Raw genomic sequence first — 19163 nt, forward strand, 5'->3', positions numbered from 1 at the left:
CTCTCTCTCTCTCTCAATAAATAAATAAAAATCTTTAAAAAAAATAAAGCAAAGCAGTTTTACAATTATTGCATAAATTTAGAGTTAAAGTCATAATTTCCATGTATGGCTCCAATTCTGAATACATCATTTCACCTTGAAAAAAAAATGTTGAGTATCATGGAAACTTCATTGCCATAACTACAAAATAATGAGTAATTATAGAACAAATACTGGGAAACCAAAGTTTTCTTTCCTTCTAATCATGATTTCATTCATGAAATAATTTTCTGGGGCGCCTGGGTGGCTCAGTCTGTTGCCTCAGGTCATGATCTCAGGGTCCTGGGATCGAACCCCACATTGGGCTTTCTGCTCAGCAGTGAGTTTGCTTCTCCCTCTCCCTCTGTTTGCCGCTCCCCACCACCCTGCTTGTGCTTGCACTCTCTCTCTGTCAAATAAATAAATACAATCTGAAAGAAAGAAAGAAAGAAAGAGAGAGAGAGAGAGAGAGAGAGAGAGAGAAAGAAAGAAAGAAAGAAAGAAAGAAAGAAAGAAAGAAGGAAGGAAGGAAGGAAAGAAAAAGAAGAAAGAAAAAGAAAGAAGAAAGAAAGAAAGAAAGAAAGAAAGAAAGAAAGAAAGAAAGAAAGAAAGAAAGAAAGAAAGAAAGGGATAAAGAAAAAGAAAGAAAGAAAGAAAGAAAGAAAGAAAGAAAGAAAGAAAGAAAGAAAGAAAGAAAGAAAGGGAGAAAGAAAAAGAAAGAAAGAAAGAAAGAAAGAAAGAAAGAAAGAAAGAAAGAAAGAAAGAAAGAAAGAAAGAAGAAAGAAAGAAAGAAAGAAAGAAAGAAAGAAAGAAAGAAAGAAAGAAAGAAAGAAAAAGAAATTTTCCATTGAGTGTTACTATTTGCCAGACACAGAGAAGAGGGCACTATAGATGCAGAAAAAAGTATTCCCTTGGGCAGCTCACATATTAACACTGGAAAGATACAGAGAAGATTAGCATGGCCCCTGCACAAGGATGACACACAAATTCATGTAGATGAAGAAAAGAAAGATATAATCACCACTTTTGACTATTTTTTGGCTGAATGGAATGAGGAAATCTATAGTTGAGGTGTGGAAAAAGCTAGTATCTAAATAAAGCAAAGAACTGGGCTCCTAATAGAGCTAGGAGGAAGTGAGCAAGGGAGGACAGGGGTAACAAAGCCAGCCTCTGAATGGAGACAATTAATGATGGGCATTCTTATAAATGAATAGAAGTTATGTAGGATGATCAAAATAATCACATTTCAATGTTCCCATGATAACTTGTTTACCATGTGGACTAGCAATTTCCACTAATTAAAACTGATTCTGCACCCCAATGTTCATAGCAGCAATGTCCACGATAGCCAAACTGTGGAGAGAGCCGAGATGCCTTCAACACATGAATGGATAAAGAAGAAGTGGTCCATATATACCATGGAATATGACTCAGCCATCAGAAAGGATGAATACCCAACTTTCACATCCACATGGATGGAATTGGAGGAGATGATGCTAAGTAAAATAAGTCAAGCAGAGAAAGTCAATTATCATATGGTTTCATTTATTTGTGGCACATAAGGAATAGCATGGAGGACACTAGCAGAAGGAAGGGAAAAATGAAGGGGGGGAATCGGAGGGGGAGATGAACCATGAGAGACTGTGGACTCCGAGAAACAAACTGAGGGTTCTAGAGGGGAGGTGCTGGGGGGATGGGTTAGCCTGGTGATGGGTATTAAGGAGGGCACGTACCGCATGGAGCACTGGGTGTTATATGCCAACAATGAATCATGGAACACTGCAACAAAAACTAATGATGTACTGTATGGTACTAACATAACATAATAAAAAAAACTGATTCTAAGCAATTTGATTCATGTTTAATGTATATGTTCTTTGCACTTACACTAAAGAACAATCTGCAATTCACAAGTTTTGTCTTAAATGTAAATGCCAACAATACTCTTGTCTCTTATTTAGTTCAAGAACTTCAGCAGCACAATGAGAACAGTGAACCACATTTTGCAACTACCTGTCCCTGCAGGTAAATGTCCCTCCTTATTTCCTTGCTGATTTCCAACTCTGAAAGGTGTCATCTATACTCCATTATGATCATTTTCTTTTAACTAAATCTAGACTTTTTCCTACTTACACTCCTTTCAAAACCAGCACCTTTCCTTTCTTTCTTGTGTCCAAAAGTCCTGTAGCAGTGTTCTCTCATCACCACTGGAATGGCTGCTGATTAATCAATGAATGCACAGTTTCTTCTAAAAATAAATGAGCCCACTTGACCAAAGTTTTCATCGTAACTCATAAGAACCATGCTTATGCCTTTTCCAAGGCCCAGGACTGTGGATTTATTATAGAGACTTAATGAGTAAGTACATAGTTGATAAACATTTCTAATATATTTGTTACATAGTATATGATTCAGTCAACCATCATTTATTCTTTTATTCCCAGTCTCAATAACAAATTGTATCTTACTAATTGTTATCTTAGTGAAGGTAAATTCCAAGATCCTGAGTTTTAAGAGTGTAACAAGTACCTTTTACTCCCATCAAACATTTAACTTGCACCCTCTCTAAATATTTCCCAACTCCATGACTAACTCCCACCTATTCCAAACTTTCCAAAAATGTCTTTCTATTTCTGTAAAACCACCCTGGTTCCCCTCAGGGCATGACCAAAGCTCCCTTGGTAAAAAAGAGCACTGTAACCGAAGCCCCAAGATCAGGATCCAATGCTTTGTTCTCCATTTTGTAGCCACATAATATTAAGTAAGCAAATTATTTTTCTAAGTTTTCCTGATTCTGAGATTTGGCAAATAAGAAAAGTAGATGAGATCATCTATAAGGTCCCTTATGGTTCTTATATTTCATAATCTTATTATAAGTCGCTCCAAACTACCAGGACCCTTAGGTTCTGTGTAGTTAACTTTATTTCACGCTTTTATTTTTGTTGTTTTCCATATTTTTCTGTGCGTTTTTCTATAACCACTTTGATAAACAGGAGCCCCTTCATCTATTCTTTGCAATGCTACATAATCTTTAGTAATTAAAAATTAGTCAAGTTAACTCATGACCTCCTTCATACTAGAAATTTTTATGTGAATTTTGTACATTTAAACTTAAGCTACAGAAATGTCATAAAATTCAGTTTTCCTGTAATATACGGTATTCTATTTACTTTGGAATTTTATTGATGGTTTGAAGTTGACCTAAACCAGTGGCTTAGAGCACCATCTAAAACAACAACAAAAAATTAAAGGTGGTAATATGTTTGTGCTGGCCTCCAATTAATTCCGTGTGCCTTATAATGCAATCTAGTATGAGACATGTGATTGATGGATATTCCTGTCAAACAACTGTGTAGAGAGAAGTGTGTGTGATCTCAGTCCAGTTCAGAGCAGAGTGTCCACCTGGCAAACCCTCAGCTCAGTGGAAATGATCATCCTCTGTGTTATCAGTCTCATCCAAGAAGTTCAGACCTAAATGGACCCATGGACCCTACTAGGACTCTAAACCTTCAAAGGGGCTCCTGTGGATCAAAGATAGGCCCTACTCACCTGATCCTATCAGTTCACGAGGGGTGATCTTTTTAAGAAGACCCTTAAGTCAACTTTAAAAGAGAGAACTAAAATGGAATTTAATAAAACACAGAACCAGGAAAATTGAAAATAGGAAAAACTTAAGGTGGTCTAACATTGCAGGGCTTGGCGGCATTATTCTTTTGCTGCTATATTAAGCAATCTAGTCAAAATGACCCAGTAAAGAGAAAAACAACAACAACAAAGGAAGGAATATTTTTAAGGAATGCTTTACTTTACTTTAGAAAATATCTTCACATATTTATTAGCTCAAAACACCATAACAAAATGTAAGTTGTGTTCTCACGGGATGTATATTTTATATAATTTATAGGTACTTGATACATGCTGAGTGATAATGAGGGTAATAGTGATTATTTGATCATGAATATGAAAACAGAACACTTTAAAAGGAAGTTTCTCTCTTGAGTTTAGGAGGTCATCTTTATTTATCATCAGTTTTAAAATTCTTATTACTGTCAGTAGGAAATGTATGTTAACTTGTAATACAAGAATAATATTAACCAACCATGTTTTTAGAATCACTGATATTAAGAAAAATATTGCTTGAAGCCTTCCATTATTCCTCAAAATTCAGACGATTAACACCAAAGCTAATTTAATATCATGCTATTTCTAACCTGAATTTTAAATGAACTATATGATTTATTCCATGACATATCCTATCCTTTGAAACAAATTTTGAAACCATGACTTAAATAGGATTCTTTGGGCCTTCTTCAAAAATTTTGGTGCATGTTTTCTAGCTTGCTTTTGTTTTTTAATTTAACATTATGTGCCATAATTAAAAGTAAATAAACCTTCTAGATATTAGTTTGGTAACCAACGGCAGAGTTTTTCAGGACTATTTCAGATTTTCTTTTTACTTTTCCCTTCTTTTGTTTGATCTTTCTTTTCTTTTCTTTCCCTTTCTTTCTCTTATTTTCAACTTCATGATAAATTCTGGATTATGTCTCACTGAAGTTTCAACACTAGATTTAATGAAGAGGCTGAACTTTTAACCTCTGAGACCAACACACTTTGAAACTATCACCAATATCCATTGTACTTTTTTTTCAGTGGTTCTGCTCCAGAAATAGTAAGAATAAGTCTTACAGTATATGGAACCTTATTTACCCAAGCTCTTCGTAACAGCAAATGGAGGGGTTTTAATTCTTTTGCTGGTCTTTCTCAAAATTCTTGAAAAAACAAAACAAAACAAAACAAAACTGGAGCCTCTAGCCCCCTGTACTCCCCAATCCTGCTCCTCTATTGGTAGTTGGTCTGCAAATAAAGAGGTCCTGGGTGGTCAGCTTTCAATAAAAAGTCACTTATTTGTAACAAGCCTTCAAATTTCTCAACAGAAAGGATCGTTTTTACCAGGTCATCTTATAGCTTCCAAAATCATCCTATCTATTCAGCCTACATTCTGCCTGCAAGGCACACGAAACAGCATTTCCTAGATTTCCAGAGCCAAATAGTTGGGATGCTTTCGAAAGGAAAGAACATATTTTAAAATGTAGATTTCATGCTTACCTTTTCCTCTTTGTGCCATAAAACACTTATAAATGTCACTCCAAGCTATGTCTGTCTGTGGGGAACCCAAAACCGGGCAGTTCCCTTATTTGTTGTAGGAATAATCTGATGAGCAGTGAACACTAGAGGGGGAGCTTACCCGTTCAGGAGAGAGAAAGCTTCAGACCCTTTGGGAGAGGATCTAAGAGATACTAGAGCTACTGACTTAAAAAAGTCAGCAAAGATTTGGTCAGCCATGGTTCAAAAGTCAAAAGGTCAAAAATGGTGGGTAGCCAATTTATTGTCATTTTCCAAAAAGGCAGAGAATCATAAGTGGAATTGAGAAGTTTAGCTGCTCCACATGCTATGATATGGAATATTTTTAAAACCTCTCCGGAGGCAGTTTTAACATGAGGAATAGGATTACAGAGGCTTTTTCCCCCTTTACCATGACTGTCTGTCATTTAAATGTCTAAGGAATGATGGGATGAATTATCATAAAATTTTGACAAATTTGATAGCTCAAGCAAAAGAGGGTAATAGGCATTCTGATTATTAGGTTCTAATAAGACATGACATTTAAAATGAGTTTACACGGTAGTTAGACCTTTGGGTTTTTTTTTTTTTTCCCCTTGATTTAAAAACATTGAGATTCTTTTCTTTGGAACGAAAAGGACTTATTTCAGTTTTGCTTCTTTGTACTTTAATGATTATAAGTCCTATCTTCATATATTTTTATCCCTTGTAATCATATCTAATTGCTTTCCACAATTTGCCTGAAACTGAGAAAACTTTTTAAAATGTATCTTAAAAAAAAAAAAACATAGTTAAGGAGAAATATTTAGAATTTTAGTAGGAAATAAATGTAAGTAAACATTTCATTTGTTATTAGCTTATTTTTTTCTGTTTCATTTTAAACACCTTAGATGAGGCATAATGATTTAAAGAATAAATTGTTTTACAAAAAGAAAACAGTAAGAAGAAATTAACCAAAGTACTGAAAAACAAAATTGATTTTTTTCTGATACCAATTTCTACTACTTTACCATCCAAATATCAAGTTCTCTTTGTAATAAACTATCTCATCTCAAACAACATGATATGTAAATAAACAAACATATGATGATTGCTGAAGAACTATTAGGATGATTTATTGCATCGTGCTGCTTTTTTTTAAAAAGGGTCGGGCGGGGGATGTTTCAATCACAATTAGTCTGACCTCTGGAAACATCTTGAACTTTTAGTTTAAGACTAAACCAGTTTGGGACATTTTTAAACTATATATCTATTAATGCTATTAGAAAACTGTCATTCCTTTATAAAAATACAAAGAAACATAAAGCACTTTTTAAAACATTTAGCCGAAATGAGCTTCATTTGTCAGACTTCCACAACCAAAGGGGAACTGAAAAGAAGCACTTGATCTTAGTAAGTAAACTCTGTGTGGATGATGTAGTAACTGATCAACCCTAACTTTTCCAAAATGATTTCACTTATACAAACAGAAGCAATACTTAAACATTTTTTATTTATGTAATTAAATAATAAAGCAGAGGGAGCTTGAATTAAATATATTAACTCTAAGTTTCCACGTTGCCTATGATGGAAACCAACTATTGTGCTACTCAGGAAAATCTATCTTAAGGTTGTTGGTCCTCAAATGCATCTTTTATGCTCTACCTGCGGGTAACAGTGCAAACTGTGTAAATGCAGCGGACACACTCTTCTGGAGCTCAGAGTATGCAGCTTTAGGGTTATGCAATTTGGAGGGGAATATGAGCTGCTCAAGTAAATGTAGCTTCCCCCTTGTACTGTCAGAACAAGAGCCATTTCACTCCCTCAAGAGAAATGTGTAGCTTACCATTTGTGGTCCCATCACAGAAAAAAGATGTCATGTGTTAGAAAATGCTGTCGCCTGTCCATATTAATTAAACTTTACCAAAACAGTCCAAATCATGAAATCAGGTCAAAAATTGAGAAGTAAAGAGAAAGGCAACTGAGCTTATGAGTAAACATAAAACACTTGGAAATTACAGTCAACCCTTGAACAACACATGTTTGAACAGTGCAGGTGCACTAGTAAGTGGATTTTTTTCTCAATAAGCAAATGTATTTTCTTTTTTTCTTTTTTTTTTTTGCAAATGTATTTTCTATTCCTGTGATTTTCTTATTAACATTTTCTTTTCTCTAGCTTACTTTATTGTAAGAATATAGAATGCATATAATGTACAAAATGTGTATTAACCAACTGCATATGTTATCAGTAAGCCTTCCAGTCAGCAGTAGACTATTAGTAGTTAAGTTTTAGGGAGTCAGAAGGTATACGTGGATTTTTGACTACATGTGGGGTTGGTGCCCCACCTCCTGTGTTTTCTCAGGGTCAACTGTATATCCAACATGAAGCAGACTAGTCTCAAGTCCCTTGACATGTTTGGTACTTGATTTTCCCATCAAATGTATTGTACTTATTTACTTATATTTCAATTGAGTTATTTAATCCTTAGAATTTTTTCTCTTAATTTTTAAAGTTAAATTGACCTGAATTTCGATATTTTCTTTACTTCTAACTTTATGCTTTTTAAGATAACTAGACTTTTATTCCTGTTTCATTTCTTCCATGCCCATTTTATTTTAAGAATTTGAAAATAATTAGAATAAAAAGGAAGAAATCTGGGATACTTATTTTTATTTTATGTTTCATTTATTTATTATATATTAAATATGTTCCTCTCATAAACTTTATGTGTCACAGTTGCAGATAGGAAAATATTATAATCAATTCATTAGTTAAGTGTATTTAACTAATACATTTAATTAATTAAGCTAACTTATCCATCCCTAAACATCATTCAGACACATAGAATAAGATTCAGACCCAGAAGTATGAGAGGGAGAAGATAAAATATGCTGCCTGATCTTAAAAATGGTTTAATAGAAAATTAATAGCTCAGTGAGTGTACATTCACTTCACAGTGAAGTAGCAATAAACTTACATAAACTATGTTTTTTTCTTTACGTGGAACTATGCATTAATGCAAATGTCTCCGTTAATGACTACCAATACAGACTGAGAATCTGTGTCAACATTCTTCTTTCAGAGATTTTGGAATTCATTCAGAACATTTCATGAAAAAGGTCTACTCTTTGTTCTGTGACCTACTGATGATGTATTTTACTTTGAAACATAACCAGGACCAGAGATAGAGACAGAGACAGAGAGAAAAAGTGAGAGAGAGGTGAGACTATATTTATAAAGGAGAAAAATAACAAGAATAGATGGCTAAACATTCAAAATCAAATAATGAATTTGTTTGTAAATTGCTTCATGTAACTGAAGCCAGATCACTGCATAGAATTGTGTTAGGAAATGGGGGTAACAAGATGGAAATCTATATGTCTTTAATATCAACTTGTTCTCATAGAGGTTGTTATTACATTAAGTAAATAAAAAAACACTGAACCCTACTATGGACCAGATACTACATTTATATCTGGCTTATCATTGTGAATAAGAAAAGGAAGGTGAAGAATATTATGAAACTTACAGTACAGCAGGAGTTCAGATAAATAAATGGACAAGTATCGCAAGGTAAGTGTAGGTAACTATTGGCGCACATAGAAGGAACACCTAACCCAGACTCCAAAAATCAGGGAAGGTTTTCAGGCGGCGTGGCAAAACAGGCCTGAATGATGGAAAGAATTAAATTACTATAGAAGAAATAGGGGAAGGATTAAAAAAGAGAATGTTTGGGGAAATGAGCAGGAGAATGCACTGGAGGAAAGGTGTGAGTGGTAGGTCAGCAAGGACCATGATAGAGAGTAGGTTGTTAGTAACGTTAGGAGTTCAGCTTTATCTTCAAATAGCAGAGGGCTTTCAAAGAGTTGTAAGCAGGAGAATGATCAAAAATTTGCATTTTAGAAAGCTTATCCTCACAACGTGAAGAATGGATTGAAAACTGACAAAACTGGAGGCAAACAGTTCATGTAGGAGACTATGGTCTGAACTAAATCAGTGACAGGCGATGCGAGAAGCAGCTCTGTCTGACAGCTATTTAGAAGGCCGAGTGGACAGAGATTAGTCTTGAACTGGATGTGGTAGGAAAGGAGCAGTTAAGGATATAAACCTTATTATAATATTTTACCAAGTAATAATAATACCAGATTATTGCATGCAACATTTAAAGTATGTTTATGTGCCACCTGACAACAACCCCAAATATACTGAAATTTTACCATAAAGAAGCACGTGACATAAATAAGTCTATCCATCTATATACTCTCTAAGATCTTAAACACCAGGATATTTTTCTCATTTTAGTGAGAGCATGATTTTTTAATTTTATTTTATTATGTTATGTTAATCACCATACATTACATCATTAGTTTTTGATGTAGTGTTCCATGATTCATTGTTTGCATATAACACCCAGTGTTCCTTTCAATACATGCCCTTTCTAATACCCATCACCAGGCCAACCCATCCCCCCACCCTCTCGCCTCTAAAACCCTCAGTCTCTTTCTCAGAGTCCATAGTCTCTCAGAGTCCATAGTCTCATAGTCCAATCGAGCATGATTTTTTGTAACAATTTTAGTTTTACTAATTCTTTCCAAGTTAAAAGAAAATTACATATATTTTACAGAAAATTACATAAAAGTCCAAAAATAAGAACAACAGCAGCATACATAGAATTATAAATACTTGCCAACCGGTGAACCGCAGAGAGTATACCTAATAACTTATAATCTTTTTTAATTTTTAATATAAATGGCAATTGGAACAAAAAAACCCTTTAGGAAGAAATATTAAAGTATTCACAAACTTGTGTTTGTATAATTATTCATTTAAGTATATATAGAAATGTTTGCATTAACCTTTTACTGTCATTCTATTTATTTACTCATTCAATAAACCATTTTATGATATACATGCAAACATTTATGCAAATTATGCAATATAAAAGCCAAAGGAATTATATGGTTTACAAGATTCCTTCATTTCAGGTTTATTATTTTTAAACATTGTTGCAGAGAAGGAGCAAGAGAGAGAGAGAGAGTGCGCAATTTAGTTTAAATCAAAGAATTCACTTGCATCCTGAAAAATAGACCCAGGCAGTAAGTGAAAAAATCTAGGCAATAGTTAAAGTAGAGATTTACCTAGAATATTTGATCCCAGAATTTACAATTTTGACAGCAGCACATCCCTGGCTCCTTTATGAGGCAGAATCATTTGATCTGGCAGTTTCTTTGGGCTCATAATAAACATCCCCAGGGATTAAGGAAAAAAGGTAGAATGAGGTTAGAACATAAGTTAGGATATGGACTATGGAATTCTGTTAGTTTCCCACTCTTTGTTTTGATGTCCAATGCCCACTTTTATAATGAAGATGATAATTCCAGTGCCCAAAAGTCAGAGAAAAAGTAGTATCCCTTTAACTACTCATATCACTCTGGTCCTTCCAGGAGTCGGGCTGAATATTAATTTAAAAAAAAGTGCAGCATGTATTTGCCACTTGTTAACATTTCCTTAGGTTTTCAAACAAGATTACATCTAAAATTTTAATTGCCAAGGAATCTATAAAACGCGAGCCAAGTATCTTTAGAGTGCTGTTGGAAACAAAGCTGACTCAAGACTACTAAGTATGTGAAAAATGAGAAGTAAAATTTTCATTATGGTAAAATGATCCTCCTAAGATTTATTAATAAGGTTTCAACATCAGAAGCATGCACAGAAAGTTTCCTGTAGGTAGGAAGTTTCCTGTGGGTAGGACACCGTATGTCATGGTTTCCCAGTACATTCCATAATATATCTGCTCTCTTGGCCTTATTAATAATAGTGCTCTTTCATTCTAAAAGCGTCTAACTTTGGGTAATAAAATACATGAGTACCTTACTAACAGAACTTTAGCACCATAGGTGCTTGGGCAGCATCGGTATATAGTGCTCATATATTGCTCTGAGAAGGATCTCATGTATCAGACATGATAACAAAGGGACATGAGGTTCAATACTAAACACTGATATCATAAGTTTTGATATTTCACTGCTTCCAAGAAATGACATTAATAAAGATAAGAAAATCACAACACAATGAGAACTTATATCAAAATTGTGTAAATAAGACACTGGGTATGAATGCGTCTTGGTTACTTGCATGATTGCATTATTTTTTTTAAAGATTTTATTTATTTATTTGACAGAGAGACACAGTGAGAGAGGGAACACAAGCAGAGGGAGTGGGAGAGGGAGAAGCAGGCTCCCCGCGGAGCAGGGAGCCCCATGCGGGGCTCAATCCCAGGACCCTGGGACCATGACCTGAGCCAAAGGCAGACACTTAATGACTGAGCCACCCAGGTGCCCCGACTGCATTATTTTTAACATTTATAAGAAAGTTCTACAACTGAGTTCCAAAAGCGCCTCTGACTCAGATGTCTTTGAAAGGTGATTGTTAGGGATTTCTAGTATTTCTCATGAAGCATGAGGTTAACTTTTGCTCATCAGTGATGAGCACATTATCTTTTGTCATCCAGCACAAAATTTTAAACTTCAGAATATCACTAAGTACTAGCAATTCATTAGGAAGTACTACTTACATTATTTTTTGCTCATCCAAATGAAGTCAGTTGGTTAAGTGGTGCCAGTTAGGAAATAAGTTTTATGAAATTTGAAAATCTTAGGTGAAATTGATAAACAATTGATTAAAAAAAAAGAAGAATTGGAAGTGCCCCGCTAAAGACCCAGTGGTATCAGTGGCTCGCAATGTGTTAAATGTGTTTATTTGTACTTTCAAAGTTCAGATTTCCTCATACATTTTCATACTGATGGAGATAAAATGCTAAAGTCTTAAATCCCTCTATGCCATGCTGAGTTGCTAAGGGCTGTTGAGTTTTTGTTATTTCTCCTCTCGAGTTAGCTCTGATTACGCCTGCTGAGTGAAAAATTTGTATTTGCCGACAGAAATAGGAACCACCCCACGTGCACTTGCACTCAGCAAATGCTCCAATACATCACAAAGATTTGCTCAACCCACCTTCAGAGGCCAAATCGAGCATGTTATTTTCTGTTTAGATCTGATTCTGGAGCCTATCAGTCAGGAGTGTTTTCCAATCTCTGATTAAAGCAGGGCCTACAAAGCTGGAAGTGTTCACACACAGTCTCATTAGAGTGCTGGATAGAGTGACCCAGGCCTTCTAGCACAAAGCTCTGAGTGAACTTCAAATATGAGAGTGCATCAATCAAATCCAAGCAAGGCTTTTATGTCATTTTTCTACTTTGCCTTTAAAGTCCTATAGGAATGCCCTTTCCAGCTGTACAGCCGAAAAGCATTCAATAGAAACAAAAAAGCAAAGACCCCCCAACCCCCTGCCCCTTCCAAATGGGTATGGTTTTACCTCCCCCACCAAGCATTAGAGAGTCTTCTGTGCGTTTTAAATTATTTAGCATGTTCAACAATGCAATGAAGGATATATTCGCATCACTCAATGGCTCTCTATTAATTATTACTGCCCATGCGAAAGAGAAACCAATAAGGTCAAAGGCAATGAGATTGCATATTGTATGTTTTATAATAGAGGTAGCAGAGAGATTGGGGGAAAAAAATAAAGCAATGCTCATAGAGGCTTTTCATGCCCTGCCCCCAACCTTAACCCAAAACTTCACTTCTTGCATTTGATGTGTTGGCTTATAACATTAAGAAAACAAAAAAGCAAAAAAATAAAATCATAAAGGACTATCAAGAATCTCTGCAGAAAAAGATGAGGCATAAGTCAGAGAAAGAGGAGTCAGGCATTTAGTTAATGTTCGTTCTACACACTGCTTAGGGCACTAGAGTCATTTTCAAAAATACATCCTTAAAAGATAAATATAAAGCAAAACATATAAATTTGTCCACTAATATCATTAGAGGAAAATGCATGGGTGCACTTAGCAGTGATTATTAAATTTAGGTGCTTTTGCTTTGAACGTCAGTCCAAAAAACATTATAACACAAGCAACATCAGTATGAATTAAATAAAATGAGCTTTTGAAGCCTGAAAAACAAAATAATTTAAAAGGAGAAGATAAATCTCTCCTCCAGTGTAGATAAAGTTTCCTGAATTTTACACCTACCTTCAAACAAGTGAATGGTTCAACTACTCAAGATACTCTATATTGATTCAATTAAGTAGAGTAATACACTGAAAATACAGTGCACATCGCAATATTGGGCAGATATATTGCTTATTCAAGGGAATTCCCTGTATGTGTACATTTGTTTCCATCTCCAAACTTTACTGAATGCGAAGCAAATACTACCCACAAATAGCACTTCACCCACTCAAATATATTGCAGTATGTAAAAGAGTGTTTGAATTTAGAGTAATATATATTTTTTTTAAAATTTAGCATGTGTTTCTTTACAGGGCTTCAGATGTTTGGAAGAATTATGCAGATTTTATAAATGAGTACTAGAGCATTATGCTACTTGATAGTGTCCCATCTGTGCTTCCCCTGTAGTGTTTGATGGGGCATCTGTGTAAATTGCTTTTTTTTTTTTAGTTAATTAGTTTATTGCATAAAACTTAATGCACTACCTGATAAAAACTTCTGTTTATTTCAGCACTTTTCCCCTCCAGAGCTGATGTTCATCTTGAGTTCTCATCAAGCCTAACTTCTTCCTTTGTAGATTTCTAAACTGAAATAATGAAATAATGCTTTTTCCCTCTCGATCACGTAGGGTGTAATACACTATGCTTTTATGATGATGAGTATTAAGAGTGTAAGCAGTAATTAATTTGGTGACCCCAATATTTCATATATTTTAACATAGCTTCTCAACTAAAATATCTTATAAAGTTTTTTAAGAGCTATCTTAAGATTTGGGTTGTTTTGTTTCTTTACACCAACTTCTTAGGGAAAAAATAGATGCAGTCATGAAATGTGTACAACCAACCCTTTCTCTCCTCCCCAGGACATGCTTGCCTCCATTTAAGTTAAGCTATGTCAACATAGGATCAAAAATCTTGATGAAATGAAATAAACTGCAAAAAATAACAAAACAAATTAAGAAATCAGTTTGTCTTTCTCGCATACCTTGTAACAGAAAAATAACAGAAATCCCAAATAATAAACTAAATTTTTCACTTTCATCTCAACATCCATCCTCTGGAGAAGCAACACAAACTAAAGGGCATAGGGATCAGGACAGAGAGGCGAAATCCTGCAAACATTTTATAGGTAATATAGATCATTGATTAAGGGCATTGGTTTTGAATCCAACTTATGTGAGCTGTGGAACCTTGGGAATTTTCCCTACAACTTTATAACCCAGTTTCCTTACATTCAAAATGATCTCATGATGGTATTTACCACATAGAACTGTTGTGAGTATTAAATAACTTTATACTTGTTGATGCATAAGGAAATGTCTGACCTGTAATAATTGCTCAAAAATATTAGCTATTACCATGCTAATTTTAATGAGAACAATTATTTTCCTAGAAAAATCAGCTCACATTAGTTCACTCAATGTATCTGAAAACAGTAACTATTACTTTTTAAAAACTTAAAGTATACATTTAATGTAAAATATTTAAGAAGGCTATCTTAGATAGGATGTAAGTTTACTCCATTTTAGAATAACCAGGACAATACTATAAGAATACATTTTATTTTATGAATCTTTCAAATTGAAGACTTAGCAAATAGTCTGCCAGTTAGGAATTATATAACTTTAGATTGTATCTTCTGACATTATGGTCATCATACAGGTAAGTGCTGTAAGTTGTTGTTTTTTTTTTAAGATTTTATTTATTTACTTTAGAGAGAGAGAGTAGGGGGAGGGGCAGAGGGAGAGGGAGAAAGAGAATCTCAAGTAGACCCCATGCTGTGCACAGAGCCTGACGTGGGACTCAGTCTCATGACCCTGAGATCATGACCTGAGCGGAAATCAAGAGTAGAACGCTTAACTGATGGAGCCACCCAGGCGCTCCCATCCATAAGTTTTAAATAGCATACTAGATAAATATTTTCTGTATTTATAAACCTTATAAATTATTTGTCCATAGATATTAACCATTTATTTAGTGGGCACCAATATTGTAATTGGTCTATAACATGAGATACTAATATTTGTGCTCCATTATGCTCTCTGTCAAATAGATTTTTTTAAAAATTAAGAATATAGATTTAAGTTTGATTTGAATTTACCTTATCTCAAAATGTGGAAAACCTTTTAATGATGCGCACTCTTGTTCATCTAAAAAAACTCAATGCAAATGAACAAGCTAGAAAGTGGAATTTGTAACAACACTTCAATATGTGAAAATCGAAATCAAAATGTCAACTGCTCTGACTTGGAGCAAATTGAATTATAAACTAAACCCTCACACTATATAAATGTATAAGAACTTACTAAGCTCTAAAAGTGTTCTTATATTCACATATAGCATCTATTCCATCCAAAAGTATAAAAAGTTTAAAAGTTACTCTAGAGGATATAAATACTTATATGCATTTTGCCTCAAGGTTTAAGATATAAAGAGTTCTAGCAGTTGCTTAAAACCCAGGGGGAACAAAAAGAAGTATCAATTACAAAAAGAAATATATATTTGATGCCAGTAATAAAAATTATTGGAGAAAGAATATTTTGTAGTATAGTTTGCTTTTACCACGTGGAAGGTGATCTTAAAATTTTAGTTGAGAGGCTGTAATACTTTGCAATGATTTTTCACATTAACTGCACCAGTTACTTCAAAATGTGGTTTCTAGATTTCCTCCTCTCAGTATGTCTAGTTTACAAAGACCAGAAAATGAAGATCACACATACACATGCACACATACACAAACCATTTGGAAATGTTAAAATCAAATAAGTGTTCTCAAAATTCTGATGCCTAGTTTGGGAAATTTAAGTCATAAGAAATATTTTATGGAAATCAAATCTATATGTGACTTCCCAGCCCTTGATAATTCTTTTTTTCGTATTCAAGCATTCAACAAATATTTATTGAGCACCTATCATGTCACAGGCATAATTCTAAACACTAGATATATAGTTTCACATATATGCTCATGGATGCCATGTGACAACACAAATCAAACATCTGATTTCCTATTATTCATTTACAAAAGCAAATGTTTTCTCACACTTCATGCATTTTTATCTGAATGTCCTTAGTATGGGGTATCAACTGAGTTTATGTAGACATAATAACTGATGGGTTTCTGAAATAAAAATTAAGCCCAAGAAAGTATAAGATAGTTGCACTCTTCGAAAATTTTCTAATATCATGCACTGGGTAGATCAAAAATTCACCTAACATTTAATTTGGAAGGTCAGTCCCTGTGTCTACCGTAGCATCCTCAGACTACAGCAAAGTGCAGAGAAAAGTAATGTGACACACATTTATAACCAATTTAGCTCAGCAAAATTTTTCCCAGTTTTATTGAGATATAATTGATATACATTACTATATGTTTCAGGTGTATAGCATAAACATTTGACTTACATACACTGTGAAATGATTAACACAGTAAGTTAACATCCATCATCTCATATAGATACAAGAAATGGGGGGGGAAAAAGAAAAGTGTTCTCCTTGTAATGAAAACTCCCAGGATTTACTCTCTTACCAATGTTCATGTATATCATACAGAAGTGGTAACTATAGTCATCATGTTGCTCATTCCATCCTGAGTACTAATTTATTTTATTGTAAGTGGAAATTTGTACCTTTTGACGACTTTCTTCCACTTCCTCCTCCCTCCACTCCCTGCTTCTGGTAGCCGCCAACGTGATCTCTTTTTCTATGAGGTGTTTGTTTGTTTGTTTTAGATTCCACATATAAATGGATAATTCTTACTGGTATGTGAGACTGAGAATTATTCAGTTTTCCCATGACATAATTAAAAACGATTATTAACCACATACTTTTGCTTGGTATTTCATGCTGTGCTATAAGATCTAGTTAAAGCTATATAGATTCCAGTTTTACAGTATAAGCATTATATAAAAACTATTTTGGAAAGGTTGAACCAGCTTGATTTTTCTGAGCTTTGTTCTACTTGGCAAGATGTTCAAGCTTCTTGGTAAATATGTTCAAGTTAATATCCTCTGCTCTGAGAGCAAAGTAAGTCATAATTACAAATGTTAGATCATCTCCATATACTGGCCAAGCTGATTAACCTGACTCCCTCTCTTCGATAAAATCCCACCATCATGTAATGTTTAGTTTTCCTAACATTTTTAAAGATGGCATAATTTTCTAAATTAATACTCCTAATTTTATTTTTATGAAAACACAGAATTCTGTGTCTACCTCTAGTATTATCATGACTTCTTTTATCCGAGGGGGAAAAAAAAAAAAAACAAAAGAAACCAGTTTTTCAAAAACAGAAACTCTTATAAAGTAATTGGAACTGGTCACATCAAAAGTAAAATATACACACTGACAGTTCTGACAAAGCAAAAAGTATCCAGCCAAATTTAAAGAATTTCCTAAATTTGCTAATCATTATTTTTTAGATGAAGGTTCCACCCACCAACCCCCCCCATTATATCAGGTTGAAGTGTCTAAAAGAAGATAGACCCCAAAGAGCAGTTTAAAATGCTTTAAATTTTTTTTAATGTGATACTGTTCTTTTTAAGGGTTCTTTCATAGGTGATCAGTCAGAGATACTGACTTTTGTGAGTTAACACAAAAGTGAAATAGCACTTTTAAGTGCTGTCTCTCTTTGGAGATTTAATGTGCTTTGTAATATCTCTGAGATCAGTCAGGGAGAGACGAGAAAAAAGAAATTTGATTTTGAGTCTGGACCAAAGCTCGGTGACTTGAGAGGCACCTAAACATAATGAAAAGGAAGAAGTTTCAAAGAGAAAGTTGGCAGCTATGACCAGAATCCACAGGGCTAGCAGGACTGACATCAACCAGAGGCAGATTTAGAGGGGTATCCTATGATCTCTCTTGATACCATTGACACTTCAAGACCCAGTTTCATTGGGGAGCAGTCCAGTAAAAGAACATCTCCAAAGGACACAGCATGGTTGCGGTATTGAGAAAGACATGAAAATGCCAGCACCAAGAGCCTAAAGCTGTCCTTTTCTCCTCCAAAGATCACATATATCAGGGGAAAGCAAAAGTCAACATCTGAAACCTGCTTTTTCAAGCTTGACTTGAATGATATAAAGTTGGCTGTATAATAGCTAGATGCTTACCTTTCTGACCTAGGTTCAGTCTAATGTAAGAACAAGTTATTAGCTGATTCCTGGTAGTCTTCACTTACCTCCTGGTGAATAACTTTCTACTCTAGCTTTTTTTTTTTAATTAAAATATCTGTCAGCTAAATTTGTGTCAAATACTGAAAAATCAGCACAGAATGCCCCCATCACTTTGTTGCTTCCAATATTTTCAAAGACATGTATTTCTGCTGATAGTTGTAAAGGTTGAAATTGATGCCCAAGTAGCTATGTATGGAATATTAATTCTAAATTTGATGAAAAACAGTATCTAAACAATAACAATAATGATCAGTAAATTAAATAAATCATATAGGTATTTTAAGCTAGAATGTGTGTGTTGACAAAAGGGGTGGGTGCTTGAGTCCCATAGATCTCCAGTTCACTTATAAAGGGCACGAAAAAAAAATCTAGAACAAGTATGTTAACCATGTGGGGGCTTTAAAAATTATGAATAAAATGGACGCAACATGAGGATGTCTGTTCTAAAATGGCATCTCTCTCCAATAAATTACATTTGAAATATGGCTACAAAAAGTTTTACAAATTTGCTTATATAAGAATTATGTTCAAACTGAATAAAAGAATTGAGTTATTTGTCAAAATAACTATGGTAAAAATATCACTTTTAGTCTAGATGCTCGATTGAAGGAAAGAGCTAATAATTACCACTTCAATTTTTTAATGCTTAACTTCATTATAAAACACAGAATTCAAGGTCTACCTCCAGTATTATCATTACCTCCAGTGTATAATTTTAGAAATATTTCATGACATAAAAATATCTGATTAATTGGGTAAAAAGAATTAGGTGAACTTAGTGAAAAAATAGTCTGATATCTTTTTT

General features: G+C 34.2%; 1 non-coding gene across 1 annotated transcript; it reads left to right on the forward strand.

Moving 5' to 3' along the window:
- Positions 1–921: 921 nt before the first annotated feature.
- Positions 922–1028, forward strand: LOC114198056 (U6 spliceosomal RNA). Its single transcript, XR_003607017.1, has one exon. It is a non-coding gene; the product is annotated as a U6 spliceosomal RNA (small nuclear RNA).
- The last annotated feature ends 18135 nt before the right edge of the window (positions 1029–19163 follow it).

This window comes from Eumetopias jubatus, unplaced genomic scaffold (assembly GCF_037043125.1).
Source record: "Eumetopias jubatus isolate StellerSeaLion01/CBP00866 unplaced genomic scaffold, mEumJub1_p1.0 scaffold_5, whole genome shotgun sequence".
NCBI classification, from domain to species: Eukaryota; Metazoa; Chordata; class Mammalia; order Carnivora; family Otariidae; genus Eumetopias; species Eumetopias jubatus.